Raw genomic sequence first — 17,863 nt, forward strand, 5'->3', positions numbered from 1 at the left:
GTAGGGAAAAACTGCAGAGTTAATTGCTTGAACTGCTTTACTTTAGAGTTGGTGGGAAATAGCTGCGTTGCCCAGACTTCACAATGAAAAGAAAAAAATAGACATACGAGTATTCCAGTAGTAGTGGAGACTTAGGTGACATTACCACCACTACTTATTAGACTCTAATAAGCACCCTAAAGCTGAAAGTTTGGCACTTCTTTCTTGGTGAATGCTTCATGATGGCCTGTTATCAGTGTAGCTGATTCTGTTCTTGTGTGAAAGAAAGAGAACATTAGAAACAAAAAAAGTCAAGACTGTTGGTTGAAAGTGACATGTTTATTTTTCTTTTTCATTCTCTCTGTGCCCTACATATTTTTTGAGTTATCCAGGGATTAATAAAACTTTTAAATGGATATTTATTCCATTTTAGTATACCTAGTAATATAGATTGTGCTATGAAAACATGTCTATAACTTGCTATATAAAGGTTCTGCTACTTTAATAAGTGAGAATGAGATAAAATTGACTTTCTGGTAATGTTATTATTAATAGTTACACTCAAACTAGATTGATCATTTATGACAGAGATCAGTAGACTTTTTCTTCCAGTTTTTGTACATTACAGGTTTGGTGTACAGCATAATGATTTGACTTATGTTCATCATGAAATGATTATCACCGTCAAGTTTAGTGAACACCCATCATCTCAGATACAGAATTAAAGAAATAGAAAAAAAAATTTTTTCCTTGTGATGAGAACTCAAGATTTACTCTTTTAACAGCTTTCATAGATAACATGCAGCAGTGTTCATTATATTTATCGTGTTGTACATTACATCTCTAGTGCTTATTTATTTTATAACTGGAAGTTTGTACCTTTTGACTGCCCTCAACCAATCCCCCTTCTCCCCACCCCTTGCCTCTGGTAACCACAGATCGAGATCAGTAAACTTTTTCTTAAAGGAACACATAGTAAATAATTTAGGCTTTGTTGGCTAACAGGCAAAATCAAGGGTGTTATGTAGGTATTTATATAACCATTTAAAACGTAACTATTTGAAACAGTAAAATCCATTCTTAGCTTACAGGTCATAAAAAGATAGCCAGATGGCCAGATTTGACCCTCAAGCCATAGTCTACCAATGTTTGGTTTATGATATAGAGAGGATTCTTAGATATTTACCCTTCATATTTTGAGATGGTGTAAGTCAATGATTATATTATAGATTAATTATGTATTTCTACATAATATTGTTGACACTATAAATTTGATAATTTTTCCAGAATACTTTAAAAACTACAAACATTAGTCCCTCTTCAGATAAATTAACAAGCATTCCAAATTGTAGAGTTTAATTCATGATACCTTACATTAATGGGAAATCAGGAAGATGGGTTCTTTTTTTTTTTTAGAAGCCCTGCAAGATAACTTTTGAATACTGTGAAAGTATTATAGATAGAGTTATGAAAATTTACATCAATTCATGAATAAGAAACCCTTAAAAAACTTATTAGTGACAGAATAGGGGGAAAATGCATGATAATAAGAGAGACTAGTCATGTTTTATGAATAAGTAGAAAAGTTCAGCGGAGTTTGGAATTGTGGACTCTTCAGAATTTCATAGCCTAAGCTACAATATCTTATTGCGTAGGAGGAGAGAGATATGGGGGACTATTCTTGTGATATTTTGGAAAAATAACCCACCGTGACCCATTTACCAAAGCAGAACAAGATAGGGACAAAATATGCTCCAATAGGAAGCTGGAGCTAGCCTTAACCATAAGTCGTGAAAGGAAGTCTCATTACTTGAGAAGTCTCATTACTTGAGAAGGATTAGACGATATCTCTCTTTCTGCCCATTGTGTCTTCCAGATGATCTGATACATTCTGATGACTTTAAAATATCATCCATATACTCATATCAGGAACTCAGAACTCTGTTATTAATAGTAAGTCCAGCTGTCTTACTGACAGCTCTGTATAGGTTATGTCAAGGACTAGGTATTAAGGAAGAAAAAGCAGATTTTGGTGCCTATCATAATGTCTTGCATGTCACAGTTACCCAATAAATACTTACTGGTTTCAGAATTCTTAGGTGGGAGAAACATTGGTTTCCTAGCAGTTTTATGTGAGTATACTTGTTTTAATGAAGGTATAAATATACATGATTTTTTAAATCAATTTGTACAGAAGGGCTTGAAATGAAAAGCTACAGTCTCCAGCTTCATCCTTTTCCATTCCTAATTCCACTCCTCAGGGGTACAGTCGCTTAAATGCTTTTTGCTGTTTCTTTGGTGGTTGCCTTCATATCTCTAAATTATTATGCTTCTGCTGAAATTCCTTGATTGATCAGTTTTAAATATATCTCATGAAACATTAAGCTTATTTGCACTGCTCCCTGTTTTCTTCCCAACGTAATTGTCACTTTTTTGTTTTATTGATTGTAGCCATTTAATTTCTATATTTCTTGTTCTATCAAGTATAAGACAGTATTCTTGATTTCCACTTTGTAAGAAGATGTTATTGGCAACTCTGGACACATAGTTTCTGAGGAGAAGTTAGACATCATTCAGATCGTTGGCCCATGTATGTAATATATTGTTTTTCTCTGGATGCTTTTAAGATTTTCTCTTTTTCTTTGGTTTTCAGCAGTTTGAATATGACAGGCCTAATGTGGTTCTCTTTATATTTATCCTGCGTAGGATTCTGGGCTTCTTGATTATGTAAACTTATGTCCTTTGCAGATTTGAGATATTTAGCCATCATTTCTTCAAATATTTTTTTCTGCCCCCTTTTCTCGTCTTCTGAGACTCTAATTACATATATATCAGACCTTTGGATGTCATCTCACAGATCTTGAGGGGTTTTTTTAGTTGTTGTTTTTTTTTTTTTTTCCTTTTAATCTTTGTTCTCTGTAGTTTTCAGATTGGATAATTTCCATTCATTTATCTTCAACTTCACTGACTCTATCATTTTAAACTATTTTCAATTTACTATATACTATATATGTATGGGTGTGTAGATACATAGTATGTATACATATACACAGTCATTTAAATTGTCATATATAGAAATTTTTGGTGGTGAGCACACTGTAGGGTATACAGAAATAGAAATATAATGTACACATTAAACTTATATAATGTTATAAACCAGTGGTACCTCAATAACAAAAAATTTAATGTCATGTTTAAACATTTAAATATGCTGTTAAACCCATTTGGTGATGTTTCATTTCAGCTATTGTGTTTTTCAGTTCTAGAATTTCCATTTGGTTCTTTTTTTTTTAATTTATTTTTTTAATTGACGTATAGTTGATTTATACTGTTGTGTTAATTTCTCTTATTTTTTTAGCATCTTTATTGGAGTATAATTGCTGTACAATGTTGTGTTAGTTTCCGCTTTACAACAAAGTAAATCAGTTATACATATACATATGTCCCCATATCTCTTCCCTCTTGCATCTCCCTCCCTCGCACCCTCCCTATCCCACCCCTCTAGGTGATCACAAAGCACCGAGCTGATCTCCCTGTGCTATGAGGCTGCTTCCCACTAGCTATCTGTTTTACATTTGGTAGTGTATATATGTCCATGCTACTCTCTCACTTTGTCACAGCTTACCCTTCCCCCTCCCCATATCCTCAAGTCCATTCTTTAGTAGGTCTGCATGTTTATTCCCGTCTTGCCCCTAGGTTCTTCATGACCATTTTTTTTTTTTAGATTCCATATATATGTGTTAGCATACGGTATTTGTTTTTCTCTTTCTGACTTTTACTTCACTCTATATGACAGTCTCTAGGTCCATCCACCTCACTACAGACAATTCAGTTTTGTTCCTTTTTATGGCTGAGTAATATTCCATTGAATATGTGCCACATCTTCTTTATCCATTCTTCTGTTGATGGACACTTACATTGCTTCCATGTCCTGGCTATTAAAATAGAGCTGCAATGAACATTTTGGTGTATGACTCTTTTTGAATTATGATTTTCTCAGGGTATATGCCCAGTAGTGGAATTGCTGGGTCATATGGTAGTTCTATTTTTAGTTTTTTAAGGACCCTCCATACTGTCCTCCATAGTGGCTGTAACAATTTACATTCCCACCAACAGTGCAAGAGGGTTCCCTTTTCTCTACACCCTCTCCAGCATTTATTGTTTGTAGAGTTTTTGATGATGGCCATTCTGACCGGTGTGAGATGATATCTCATTGTAGTTTTGATTTGCATTTCTCTAATGATTAATGATGTTGAACATCCTTTCATGTGTCTGCTGGCAATCTGTATATCTTCTTTGGAGAAGTGTCTATTTAGGTCTTCTGCCCATTTTTAGATTGGGTTTTTGTTTTTTTAATATTGAGCTGCATGAGCTGCTTGTAAATTTTGGAGACTAGTCCTTTGTCAGTTGCTTCATTTGCAAATGTTTTCTCCCATTCTGAGGGTTGTCTTTTCATCTTATTTATGGTTTCCTTTGCTGTGCAAAAGCTTTTAAGTTTCATTAGGTCCCATTTGTTTATTTTTATTTTTATTTCCATTTCTCTAGGAGGTGGGTCAAAAAGGATCTTGCTGTGATTTATGTCTTAGAGTGTTCTGCCTATGTTTTCCTCTAAGAGTTTAATAGTTTCTGGCCTTACATTTAGGTCTTTAATCCATTTTGAGCTTATTTTTGTGTATGGTGTTAGGGAGTGATCTAATCTCATACTTTTACATGTACCTGTCCAGTTTTCCCAGCACCACTTATTGAAGAGGCTGTCCTTTCTCCACTGTACATTCCTGCCTCCTTTATCAAAGATAAGGTGACCATATGTGCGTGGGTTTATCTCTGGGCTTTCTATCCTGTTCCATTGATCTATCTTTCTGTTTTTGTGCCAGTACCATACTGTCTTGATTACTGTAGCTTTGTAGTATAGTCTGAAGTCAGGGAGCCTGATTCCTCCAGCTCCGTTTTTCGTTCTCAAGATTGCTTTGGCTGTTTGGGGTCTTTTGTGTTTCCATACAAATTGTGAAATTTTTTGTTCTAGTTCTGTGAAAAATGGCATTGGTAGTTTGATAGGGATTGTACTGAATCTGTAGATTGCTTTGGGTAGTATAGTCATTTTCACAATGTTGATTCTTCCAATCCAAGAACATGGTGTATCTCTCCATCTATTTGTATCACCTTTAATTTCTTTTATCAGTGTCATAATTTTCTGCATACAGGTCTTTTGTCTCCTTAGGTAGGTTTATTCCTAGATATTTTATTCTTTTTGTTGCAGTGTAAATGGGAGTGTTTTCTTAATTTCACTTTCAGATTTTTCATCATTAGTGTATAGGAATACAAGAGATTTCTGTGCATTAATTTTGTATTCTGCTACTTTACCACATTCATTGATTATCTCTAGTAGTTTTCTGGTAGCATCTTTAGTGTTCTCTACGTATAGTATCATGTCATCTGCAAACAGTGACACCTTTACTTTTTCTTTTCCAATTTGGATTCCTTTTATTTCTTTTTCTTCTCTGATTTCTGTGGCTAAAACTTCCAAAACTGTGTTGAATAATAGCGGTGAGAGTGGGCAACCTTGTCTTGTTCCTGATCTTAGTGGAAATGCTTTCAGTTTTTCACCATTGAGGACAATGTTGACTGTGGGTTTGTCACATATGGCCTTTATTATGTTGAGCTAAGTTCCCTCTATGCCTACTTTCTAGAGGGTTTTTTTTATCATAAATCAATGTTGAATTTTGTCAAAAGCTTTCTCTGCATCTATTGAGATGATCATATGATTTTTCTCCTTCAATTTGTTAATATGGTGTATCATGTTAATTGATTTGTGTATATTGAAGAATCCTTGCATTCCTGGGATGAACCCCACTTGATCATAATGTATGATCCTTTTAATGTGCTGTTGGATTCTGTTTGCTAGTATTTTGTTGAGGATTTTTGCATCTATGTTCATCAATGATATTGGCCTGTAGTTTTCTTTCTTTGTGACATCTTTGTCTGGTTTTGGTATTAGAGTGATGGTGGCCTCGTAGAATGAGTTTGGGAGTGTTCCTCCCTCTGCTATAGTTTGGAAGAGTTTGAGAAGGATACGTGTTAACTCTTCTCTAAATGTTTGATAGAATTTGCCTGTGAAGCCATCTGGTCCTGGGCTTGATTTGTTGGAAGATTTTTAATCACAGTTTCAATTTTAGTGCCTGTGATTGTTCTGTTCATATTTTTTATTGCTTCCTGGTTCAGTCTTGGAAGGTTGTGCATTTCTAAGAATTTGTCCATTTCTTCCAGGTTGTCCATTTTATTGGCATACAGTTGCTTGTAGTAATCTCTCATGATCCTTTGTATTTCTGCAGTGTCAGTTGTTACTCCTCCTTTTTCATTTCTAATTCTATTGATTTGAGTCTTCTCCCTTTTTTTCTTGATAAGTCTGGCTAATGGTTTATCAATTTTGTTTATTTCCTCAAAGAACCAGGTTTTAGTTTTATTGATCTTTGCTATCGTTTCCTTCATTTCTTTTTCATTTATTTCTGATCTGATCTTTATGATTTCTTTCCTTCTGCTAACTTTGGGGGATTTTTTGTTCTTCTTTCTCTAATTGCTTTAGGTGTAAGGTTAGGTTGTTTATTTGAGCTGTTTCTTGTTTCTTGAGGTAGGATTGTATTGCTATAAACTTCCCTCTTAGAACTGCTTTTGCTGCATCCCATAGGTTTTGGGTCATCGTGTCTTCATTGTCATTTGTTTCTAGGCATTTTTTGATTTCCTCTTTGATTTCTTCAGTATCTCTTGGTTATTAAGTAGTGTGTTGTTTAGTCTTCATGTGTTTGTATTTCATACAGATTTTTTCCTGTAATTGATACCTAGTCTCATAGCATTGTGGTCAGAAAAGATACTTGATACGATTTCAATTTACTTAAATTTACCAAGGCTTGATTTGTTACCCAAGATAAGATATATCCTGGAGAATGTTCCATGAGCACTTGAGAAGAATGTGTATTCTGTTGTTTTTGGATGTAATGTCCTATAAATATCAAGTCCATCTTGTTTAAAGTATCATTTAAAGCTTGTATTTCCTTTTTTATTTTCATTTTGGATGATCTGTCCATTGGTGAAAGTGGGGTGTTAAAGTCCCCACATTTAACACAATCGTGTTACTGTTGATTTCCTCTTTTATGGCTGTTAGGATTTGCCTTATGTATTGAGGTGCTCCTATGTTGGGTGCATAAATATTTACAATTGTTATATCTTCTTCTTGGATTGATCCCTTGATCATTATGTAGTGTCCTTCCTTGTCACTTGTAACAGTCTTTATTTTAAAGTCTGTTTTGTCTGATATGAGAATTGCTGCTCCAGCTTTTTTTGATTTCCACTTGCATGGAATATCTTTTTCCATTTCCTCACTTTCAGCCTGTATGTGTCCCTAGGTCTGAAGTGGGTCTCTCATAGACAGCATATATACAGGTCTTGTTTTTGTATCCATTCAGCCAATCTGTGTCTTTTGGTTGGAGCCTTTAATCCATTTACATTTAAGGTAATTATCGATACGTATGTTCCTATTACCATTTTCTTAATTGTTTTGGATTTATTATTGTAGGTCTTTTGCTTCTCTTGTGTTTCCTGCCTAGAGAAGTTCCTTTAGCATTTGTTGTAAAGCTGATTTGGTGGTGCTGAATTCTCTTAGCTTTTGCTTGTCTGTAAAGCTTTTCATTTCTCCATCAAATCTGAATGAGATCCTTGCTGGGTAGAGTAATCTTGGTTGTAGGTTTTTCTCCTTCATCACTTTAAATATGTCCTGCCACTCCCTTCTGGCTTGCAGAGTTTCTGCTGAAAGATCAGCTGTTAACCTTATGGGGATTCCCTTGTGTGTTATTTGTTGTTTTTCCCTTGCTGATTTTAATATGTTTTCTTTGTATTTAAGTATTAATAGTTTGATTAATATGTGTCTTGGCGTGTTTCACCTTGGATTTATCCTGTATGGGACTCTCTGTGCTTCCTGGACTTGATTAACTATTTCCTTGCCCATATTAGGGAAGTTTTGAACTATAATCTCTTCAGATATTTTCTCAGTCCCTTTCTTTTTCTCTTCTTCTTCTGTGACCCCTGTAATTCGAATGTTGGTGTGTTTAATGTTGTCCCAGAGGTCTCTGAGACTATCCTCAGTTCTTTTCATTCTTTTTTCTTTCTTTTGCTCTGCAGTAGTTATGTCCACTGTTTTATCTTCCAGGTCACTTATCTGTTCTTCTGCCTCAGTTATTCTGATCCCTTCTAGAGAATTTTAAATTTCATTTATTGTGCTGTTCATCACTGTTTGTTTGTTCTTTAGTTCTTCTAGGTCCTTGTTAAATGTTTCTTGTATTTCCTCCATTTTATTTCCAAGATTTTGGATCATCTTTGCTATCATTATTCTGAATTCTTTTTCAGGTAGACTGCCTATTTGCTCTTCATTTGTTAGGTCTGGTGGGTTTTTACCTTGCTCCTTCATCTGCTGTGTGTTTCTCTGTCTTCTCATTTCGCTTAACTTACTGTATTTGGGGTCTCCTTTTCGCAGGCTGCAGGTTCGTAGTTCCCGTTGTTTTTGGTGTCTGTCCCCAGTGGCTAAGGTTGGTTCAGTTGCTTGTGTAGGCTTCCTGGTGGAGGGGACTAGTGCCTGTGTTCTGGTGGATGAGGCTGGATCTTGTCTTTCTGGTGGGTAGGGTCCACGTCTGGTGGTGTGTTTTGGGCTGTCTGTGGCCTTATTATGATTTTAGGCAGCCTCTGTGCTAATGGATGGGGTTGTGTTCCTGTCTTGCTAGTTGTTTGGCATAGGATGTACAGCACTGTAGTTTGCTGGTCATTGAATGGAGCTGGGTCTTGGCTTTGAGATGGAGATCTCTGGGAGATTTTTGCCATTTGATATTACGTGGAGCTGGGAGGTCTCTTGTGGACCAGTGTCCTAAACTTGGCTCTCCCACCTCAGAGTCACAGCCCTGACGCCTGGCTGGAGCACCAAGAGCCTTCCATTCACATGGCTCAGAATAAAAGGGAGAAAAAAGAAAGAAAGAAAGAAAGAAGATGAAGTAAAATAAAGTTATTAAAAAAATAAAAGATAATTATTAAGAAAAAAAATTTTTTAACTAAAAAATACAAAACAAAATAAAACGGACATACAGAACCTAGGACAGGACAGATGATAAAAGCAAAATTATACAGACAAAATCACACACAGAAGCATACACATACATACTCACAAAAAGAGGAAAAGGGAAAAAAATATATGTATCTTTGCTCCCAAAGTCCACCTTCTCAATTTCGGATGATTTGTTGTCTATTCAGGTATTCCACAGATGCAGGGTACATCAAGTTGATTGTGGAGATTTAATGCTCTGCTCCTGAGGCTGCTAGGAGAGATTTCCCTTTCTCTTTGTTCACACAGCTCTTGGGGTTCAGCTTTGGATTTGGACCCGCCTCTGCGTCTAGGTCGCCTGAGGGTGTCTGTTCTTCGCTCAGACAGGATGGGGTTAAAGGAGCAGCTGATTTGTGGGCTCTGGCTCACTCAGGCCGGGTGGAGGGAGGGGTACAGAGTGTGGGGCGAGCCTGCAGTGGCAGAGGCCAGCATGACCTTGCACCAGCCTGTGGCGCACCGTGCGTTCTCCCGGGGAAGTTGTCCCTGGATCACGTGACCCTGGCAGTGGCAGGCTGCACAGGCTCCCGGGAGGGGAGGTGTGGATAGTAACCTGTACTTGCACACAGGCTCCTTGGTGGCTGCAGGAGCAGCCTTAGCATCTCATGCCCGTCTCTGGGGTCCGTGCTGGTAGCCGCGGCTCGCGACCATCTCTGGAGCTTCTTTTTTTATTTTTTATTTATTTATTTATTTATTTTTTTGCGGTACACGGGCCTCTCTCTGTTGTGGCCTTTCCCGTTGCGGAGCACAGGCTCCGGACGCGCAGGCTCAGCGGCCATGGCTCACGGGCCCAGCTGCTCCTCGGCATGTGGGATCTTCCCGGACCGGGGGACGAACCTGTGTCCCCTGCATCGGCAGGCGGACTCTCAACCACTGCACCACCAGCGAAGCCCCTCTGGAGTTTTTTTAAGTGGAGCTCTTAATCTCCTCATGCACCAGGAAACAAAGAGGCAAGAAAAAGTTTCTTGCCTCTTCGGCAGCCCCAGACTTTTTCCGGGACTCCCTCCCGGCTAGCCGTGGTGCACTAGCCCCTTCAGGCTGTGTTCACGCAGCCAATCCTCCTCCTGGGATCCAACTGGAGCCCGAGCCTCAGCTCCCAGCCCCCGCCCTCCCTGGCGGGTGAGCAGACAAGCCTCTCGGGCTGGTCGGCACCGATCCTCTGTGCAGGAATCTCTCCGCTTTGCCCTCTGCACCCCTGTTGCTGTGCGCTCTCCTCTGTGGCTCCGAAGCTTCCCCCTTCCGCCCCCCGCAGTCACCGCCTGTGAAGGGCCCTCCTAGTGTGTGGAAACCTTTCCTCCTTCACAGCTCCCTTGCAGACGTGTAAGTCCTGTCCCTATTCTTTTGTCTCTGTTTTTTCTTTTGCCCTACCCAGGTACGTGGGGAGTTTCTTGCCTTTTGGGAGGTCTGAGGTCGTCTTCCAGCATTCAGTAGGTGTTCTGTAGGAGCTGTTCCACATGTAGATGTATTTCTGATGTATTTGTGGAGAGGAAGGTGAGCTCTGCATCTTGCTCTTCCGCCATCTTGAAGCTCCTCCTGGTCCTTTTTTATAGTTTCTGCTTCTCTGCTAAGATTTCCTCCCTTTGTAAATTAAGAGAATATATTTTTTTACCATGCTGAAACTACTTATAATAGCTGCTTTTAATTCCTCATCTGCTAATTACCATATCTGGAGTGTTTTAGGGTTGGTCTCCATCTTTCTCTTGATAATGGGTCACATTTTCCTGGTTCTTCATGTATTGATTAGTTTTCATGTATTGTATCATGGACATTTTATTTAGTGGATACTCTGGATTTTGTCATGTTCCTTCAAAGAGTGTTAATATCTTTCTTTTAGCAGGCAATTAACTTAGTTTGACTCAATGGAAAATTCTGTCTCTTGGGCATCAGTTCAGTTCAGTTTAATTGTTTTATCATTAGCCAACCATGTATGCATGGGTCAGAATCAGCCAGAGATCTGAGTGGAGTTTATACCCAGAATCTGGGCCACCTCCTCTAGGTCTCTCTCTCTTTTCTGGAAATCCTCCCCTCACTTTTCAGAGACTGTTGTTGCCACAAGCTCTGTCTTTGGATACTTAAGACTAGAAAACCTGTAGGTATTCTGTTGGAGTTTTAATGACCCCATGCAGTGCTGACTGTGGTCTGCTTGTAGTGTAAAAACCGGGGGAGAAAAAGAGAGAGAGAGAGAAATCCCAATCTGGTCTTATCTTGCAATTGTCAGCTCTCCTCCAAGAATCTCTTTATTATATTAAATCCTCAGAGCCTTGAGGTGGTTGTGTTTTGTTCAGAGTTTATGGTTATTATCTGTGAGAGGGTCCATCAGATAGAGAAGCTTACTTGGCTGTACAGAAACAGAACCTCCCCAAATAGGATTTTGAGATTTTTGTCTTTCATTAACACTGACATATTCTCAAGTTATTTATTTCTAACCGTAGAAACATTTATGCATTGTGGAGCTGACATGTACCAAATTTTATAGACTCTGATTTTAGTGTTCTTTTCTTTACCACTTATTGTTACATACTTACATGTTTTCGCTTTGCCATACATCCAGTGAGGTACATTATTAAAATGACAGAAATCATAAGAAAAATTTATAAACTTTTTAATTTGAGATTTACTTTTTGGCTTCCACTTCTCTTTACTGTATTATGTAACATTGCTTCTTACTAACGTACAACCAAGAAGAGTAAAGCAAACAGTATTTCATGCCTTTGTATACTGAAGGAAAGCCAGAATAAAAATCTCTGCTTCTGCTTCTAAATCAGAGCCTTGCCTGGTAGAACAATAGTTCTCTTCCTCCAGTTAACTCTCTTTTTTCATGGTTTCATTTGCATTAGAGGCTGCAATTCATCTTTCCATACCCTTTTCTTCTCAGGAGTTTATCATCTTATTTTCCTCTCTGTTCCTTCCTAGTCAGAGATGATCTCAAGGTTTCAGAGTGATGTGGAGCAACTTGTATTGTTACAAAGACTGGGAATTGCTGACAGATATTCTAAGATTAGAGAAATGTTGTGATTCTTTACCCACAGTTAGTGGATAGTAAAGTATTCTCTGTTGTAAGTTCTTTATTATAAGATCAGTAGCAACTGTACACTCCAAAAACAAGCCAGAAGGTATTGGTCCTTCACACTTAATCTTTGAAAATGTCTCAGTAGTCATTTTTGTCCATAGGACAAAGATTTAATTTGTTGTTATCTATCCTTGTAGAATCTTATCACAGCCTGGCGCAATGTTTCCTTTTACAGCAGATTGCAGCAGTTTTCTGCCTCCCACCTTGACTGCCTAGGATGTTCTTCAGCATACTTTCCTGAAGTTTCATAAAAGAAAAAAAGGGTTTAATTTCCTTCCTTAATTGTTAACTTTCTGTTTTCTTTTTAACCCTAGTCCTTTTGGAGAAATCAATTTGGAGTTGTCAGGAAGGCTGACCATTATTTACATGCTAACTAACTATCCACATCTATTTCTCTTCATTTCTTAAGTATATGTAAAACTATTTTTTCCAAGGAATTTTATGTTATTGCACCTAGTCAGCATATTTTCAGCCATTATTGATAGCTGATGCAAAATGGAAAGCAGCAGTGTGATGGTATTATACATCATTCTCAAAACACGGTTCTGAGATGATTATTCTACAGTCCCTGCCTTAAAAGAGTTTATAATCTAGTAGGGTTTGACAGTTCAGGCACAAATAATAGAGGGATGGAATTTGTACTTCAAATTTATAATTCCTGGATCCAATAACTTAACACACTTTTAAATTATACTTTGTAAAATGTTCAAAAAGGAACTAACCACTAGCTTTCTCATATTCTAAATACCACTTTTCCAACATACTGTACCTTTCCCCATCATATATGTAAGAGGACCTATACTAGTACTCTTGTTATAGTACATATTCCAGTAAAGAGAATAACTTCATCCATTAAATAACAGGTATCCTTTTGGGTACAGAGAGATAGACAGAACTGAGGCAAGAAGCACGAGTAGATTAATTCTTGCACTTTGATGTCATAAATCATCCCTTCTAGCTACCAAATTCTGATCAGCCTCTTAAAATTTACTTTATGGGGCTTCCTTGGTGGCGCAGTGGTTGAGAGTCCGCCTGCCGATGCAGGGGGCACGGGGTTGTGCCCCGGTCCAGAAAGATCCCACAGGCCGCAGAGCGGCTGGGCCCATGAGCCGTGCCCGTGAGCCATGGCCACTGAGCCTGCGCTTCCGGAGCCTGCGCTTCCGGAGCCTGTGCTTCGCAGCGGGAGAAGCCACAACAGTGAGAGGCCCGCGTACCGCAAAATTACCCACCTTCCTTCAATTTCTATTGAAGTCCCTTTCTTTTGTGCCGTTCCCTTAGTGAGATGCTCAGTCAGAAATTCATCTCGATTTAATAATTCATAATATTACTGAATGACTGATAGTGCTTTAACCAATCCAGAAACACATGCATTTTTCAAGGAAGATATTTGTTAACATAGATGACAGAGCGGCTGGGCCCGTGAGCCGTGGCCGCTGAGCCTGCGCGTCCGGAGCCTGTGCTCCACAACGGGAGAGGCCACGACAGTGAGAGGCTCGCATACCGCAAAAAAAAAAAAAATTTATATATCTCCATGTTCCTCTATTACCTGTGACATCCCCTTCCTCCTCCTCCTCCATCATCACCATCACCATCACATACTAATAACAACAACAACAGCTAGTATTGAGCGCATTCTGTGTGCAAGGCAGTATGCTAATTGCTTTACAAAGATGAGTTTGTTTAAATCTTTACAATAACCTTGAGGGGTAAGTGGCATATTATTACTATGATTTTGTAGGCCACTTAGTTTAGAGATGTACAGAGCATCTATTGTGGCATTATGGTTGATCCATGAATCCAAGATCACATTTTAGTTTCTATTCCAGGGGTAGCTCAGTCTGTGGCCTTGAGTAGCACATTATGCTTCAACTGCCTATTTCCAAAGAATGATAAATACTAATATCTTCTTTTTTAGCTTTATCTGTACTTTATTCTGTAAATTTAATCCTTATAACAACTCTAAGAGAGAGATTATGGCTCACATTTTAAAGATGTGGAATCCAAGCTTGGAAAAGTTAAATAATTTGTTGAACCACATACATAGGCCATGTAACATAAGTCTCACTTTAATGTTCTTTCTTTTAATCACCGTGTTCTTTTCTTTATCCTGTTTCTTTCTTCCTACTTTCTCATAGGTGTATGATGAGAAAATATGAATTATACAGATGTAATATTTCTGTCATAAAGGTGCTAGAAAAGATGTATTTTTCCTCTAATAGGGGAGAGATGGTGACTAATTTTTAGAACTGATTTTTAGAACATTTACAAGTACATCTAGCCTCATGCCTTCCAGTCATATCACATGTCTGTTCTGTATTATTGCATAAATTATATATATAAAGTACATATAAAAATGTTATATATGTATAAGTTACATATGTAAATTTGTTTGAGGCATTTTTTATTTTGAGAAGGTAAGAGGCATTTAACAAGGAAAAACCTTTGGCTAAATATTCAGGTTTATATTAGTGATGCAGCTCTTCTCAGGCATCAGACTGTCTCACTTCATGTAAAATGTTACTCAGTGAATTCACTTGCTGCTTTTAGGGTCTTAAGTATTCCTTTCAGTCATTTTTAGCTGCTTTAGTTGGCATATTTATATAAAATAAAATAATAGGAAAGGCCATATGCTCTGAAACTTTAACAGAGGTAGGATTCTGATCATTTTTAGTTGCATTATTTTTGCCTCTTATATTTTTTAGTTTTCCTGTGATGAAACATGTTTATGTACTATTTAAAATTTTCACGTAGTTATATAACGTAGGTACTTTAGAACTCAGAAGCTGGCCTTACAAATATATAGAATTGCTTATATCAATAAATCAGTAATCATACATAAGCCAACATACCCAAATTTTTGAAATTTGGAACTCTTTTTTTTTAATACTATCAAAAACCCAGTACTTCTTCAGATGTATGGAAATTAAACCTAATACCAATAAACTAACTGGCATTCGAATATTGTATAAGCACATTTAAAAGGTTTTTCTAAACTCTGATTATTGATTTGTATATGCAAAGATATTAAAATGGGTAATTGAAATCTATACTGCCTTATTTTGTCTCAGACACCCTAAGTTTTGCCATTCACTGCTGTAAAGAGATGGCATTTACAGCAATGAGTTTGTAGGCTATAATAATTTGCCTTTTTCTTTGTAGTAATGTGTATGGTAAACAAAGATTTAAATCTCAATTTCTTATTGAAATGATAATTTGTTTAATTTTATTAAAAATTCCATTGAAGTAATGTCTTGTGGGAATGTCCTAAAAGTTATTGCCCTCATTTTTGGAGTAACTGTTTCTTTGGAGCACCATGTTGTCTCCATACTTATTGCTTGTATAGTCTATCTATATATCAATTTGTCTAGTCTATCCCTTTGTATAGCACAACATAATTGCATGAAAACCGAACTTATGTGGGAGACTTACTCTTGAGTTACCTTGGACACAGCTTAGAATCACCAGTTTCTTAGGCTATAATCGCTAAATGGATGAAAGACATAAACAGATCATTTATACCTTCAAAAATATATAGGTAAACATAAATAATTAATTCATTTAACAAATAATAGTACTTGCTCTGTGCCCTGCACTGTTGTAAGCATTATTAAGGCTGCAGTAGTATATAAAACAGGCAAAGGTTCTGCCTTTTGTCAGCCACATTATGAATACTAAACATCTGGAAAATGCAAATTAAAACACCATGAGAGACTTCTTCCCATCATGATGGATTAACCAGTACTGGACTTGCCCTTCCACTAGAGACAACTTTTTTCAGACATTGGACAGTTGACAGCATAGTAATGTGATCTCTGGGAGAAAGTGTGGTGGAGGAAACTAGGTGAATCCTGGCTTTTTGCCTAAAGGTATTCAAGGTATTGTCCTGATGATGGAGAATTTAGAGAATGACAGTCTTGCCGAACTGAGGAAACAGATTAGAAATTGGTGTTGGTAGATGCAAACTGTTACATTTAAAACAGATAAACAGCAAGGTCCTACTGTATAGTACAGGGAACTATGTCCAATCTCCTGGGATAAACCATAATGGAAAAGAACATAAAAAAAGAATGTCTCTGTGTATAACTGAGTCACTTTGCTGTACAGCAGAGATGGCCACAACGTTGTAAGTCAACTATACTTCAATTAAAAAAAAAAAAGGAAAGAAATTGGGAAAGCCAAGGCAATGGGAATTCACAGAGTACTGAAGAATGGGGAGCTAAATAGAAACATAACTGCAAAATTCTGCATAGGGGCCCTTTTGAGTCTTTAACTTAATACTGAATGGCACATAGGTGGGGTGAGACTCCTTGAGGCTGAAGAAAGAATAAATACCTATAAACCAAACAATTCTTAGAGTTCTCCCAGCAATGGGAGATTTTTTTCATTCTGACCAGCCAGAGTGTAGAGTTCTTGTTAAAAACTTGGAGCATTCAGTAGAGATCCAAGAAAGGACACACTTTCATAGTAGGGCTAAACGTCTTTTGAGTAAAAGGTTACTGCAGACCTGCCTAAACAAAACTTTTAAAATAAGGCTCAAAAAAGATGAGACTGATCAGCTAGTGAGTGATATGCCTTGGAGGGTCAGAAAGCAGCTGCTTAGCTTTCCTGGTGAAAGTCAAGAATAAAGAGGATGTTGACTTCCTTTGTTGATGCATCCTTCAAATATCCCTGAATGTGGAAGAGCTTGGACACAGCCAAAGTTTCTTTTGTAGTGTTTCCCTTTTAACTCGACTATGTTCTCAGCATATTTTGTTGGATAATATTTATGGAAAATAAAGCCGAAGTTAAATAATTATAGTCTAATTATAATGATGATTTATACAATGTTTGTTTTCTGGAAGTCTAAGTCTCTCAGTGAGATGATTCATTCATCCATTCATTCATTCATTCATTTATTTTTGGCTGCGTTGGGTCTTCCTTGCTGCATGTGGGCTTTTCTCCAATTTCGGTGAACAGGGGCTACTCTTCATTGCGGTGCACGGGCTTCTCATGCGGTGGCTTCTCTTGTTTCGGAGCATGGGCTCTAGGCGCGCGGGCTTCAGTAGTTGTGGCTCGCGAGCTCTAGAGTGCAGGCTCAGTAGTTGTGGCGCACAGGCTTAGTTGCTCTGCGGCACGTGGGATCTTCCTGGACCAGGGCTCGAACCCGTGTCCCCTGCATTGACAGGCGGATTCTTAACTGCTGAGCCACCAGGGAAGCCCTCAGTGAGATGATTTATAGTGTGATTAACATTTATGTTATCCATGAGTGCTTTTTTTTAATGCACATGATTTACAAAATTTTATTTTATTTATTTATTTGTTTATTTTTACATCTTTATTGGAGTGTAATTGCTTTACAGTGTTGTGTTAGCTTCTGCTATATAACAAAGTGAATCAGCTATATGTATACATATATCCCCATATCCCCTCGCTCTTGCATCTCCCTCCCACCCTCCCTATCCCACTCCTCTAGGTGGTCACAAAGCACCGAGCTGATCTCCCTGTGCTGTGCAGCTGCTTCCCACCAACTGTCTATTTTAGATTTGGTAGTATATATAAGTCCTGGCACTCTCTCACTTCGTCCCAGCTTACCCTTCCCCCTCCCCGTGTCCTCAAGTCCACTCTCTACATCTGCGTCTTTATTCCTATCCTGCCCCTAGGTTCGTCAGAACCTTTTTTTTTTTTTTTTTTTTTTTTTTTTT

At 37.8% G+C, this 17,863-nt stretch overlaps 1 protein-coding gene across 1 annotated transcript in view; it reads left to right on the top strand.

Moving 5' to 3' along the window:
* TANC2 (tetratricopeptide repeat, ankyrin repeat and coiled-coil containing 2) overlaps positions 1 to 17,863 on the top strand; it is a 323,861-nt gene that overhangs the window by 108,717 nt on the left and 197,281 nt on the right. The gene's annotated exons all lie outside the window — the stretch shown is intronic.

The sequence above is a fragment of the Lipotes vexillifer genome, unplaced genomic scaffold (genome assembly GCF_000442215.2).
Source record: "Lipotes vexillifer unplaced genomic scaffold, Lipotes_vexillifer_v1.1 scaffold299, whole genome shotgun sequence".
Lineage (NCBI taxonomy): Eukaryota > Metazoa > Chordata > Mammalia > Artiodactyla > Lipotidae > Lipotes > Lipotes vexillifer.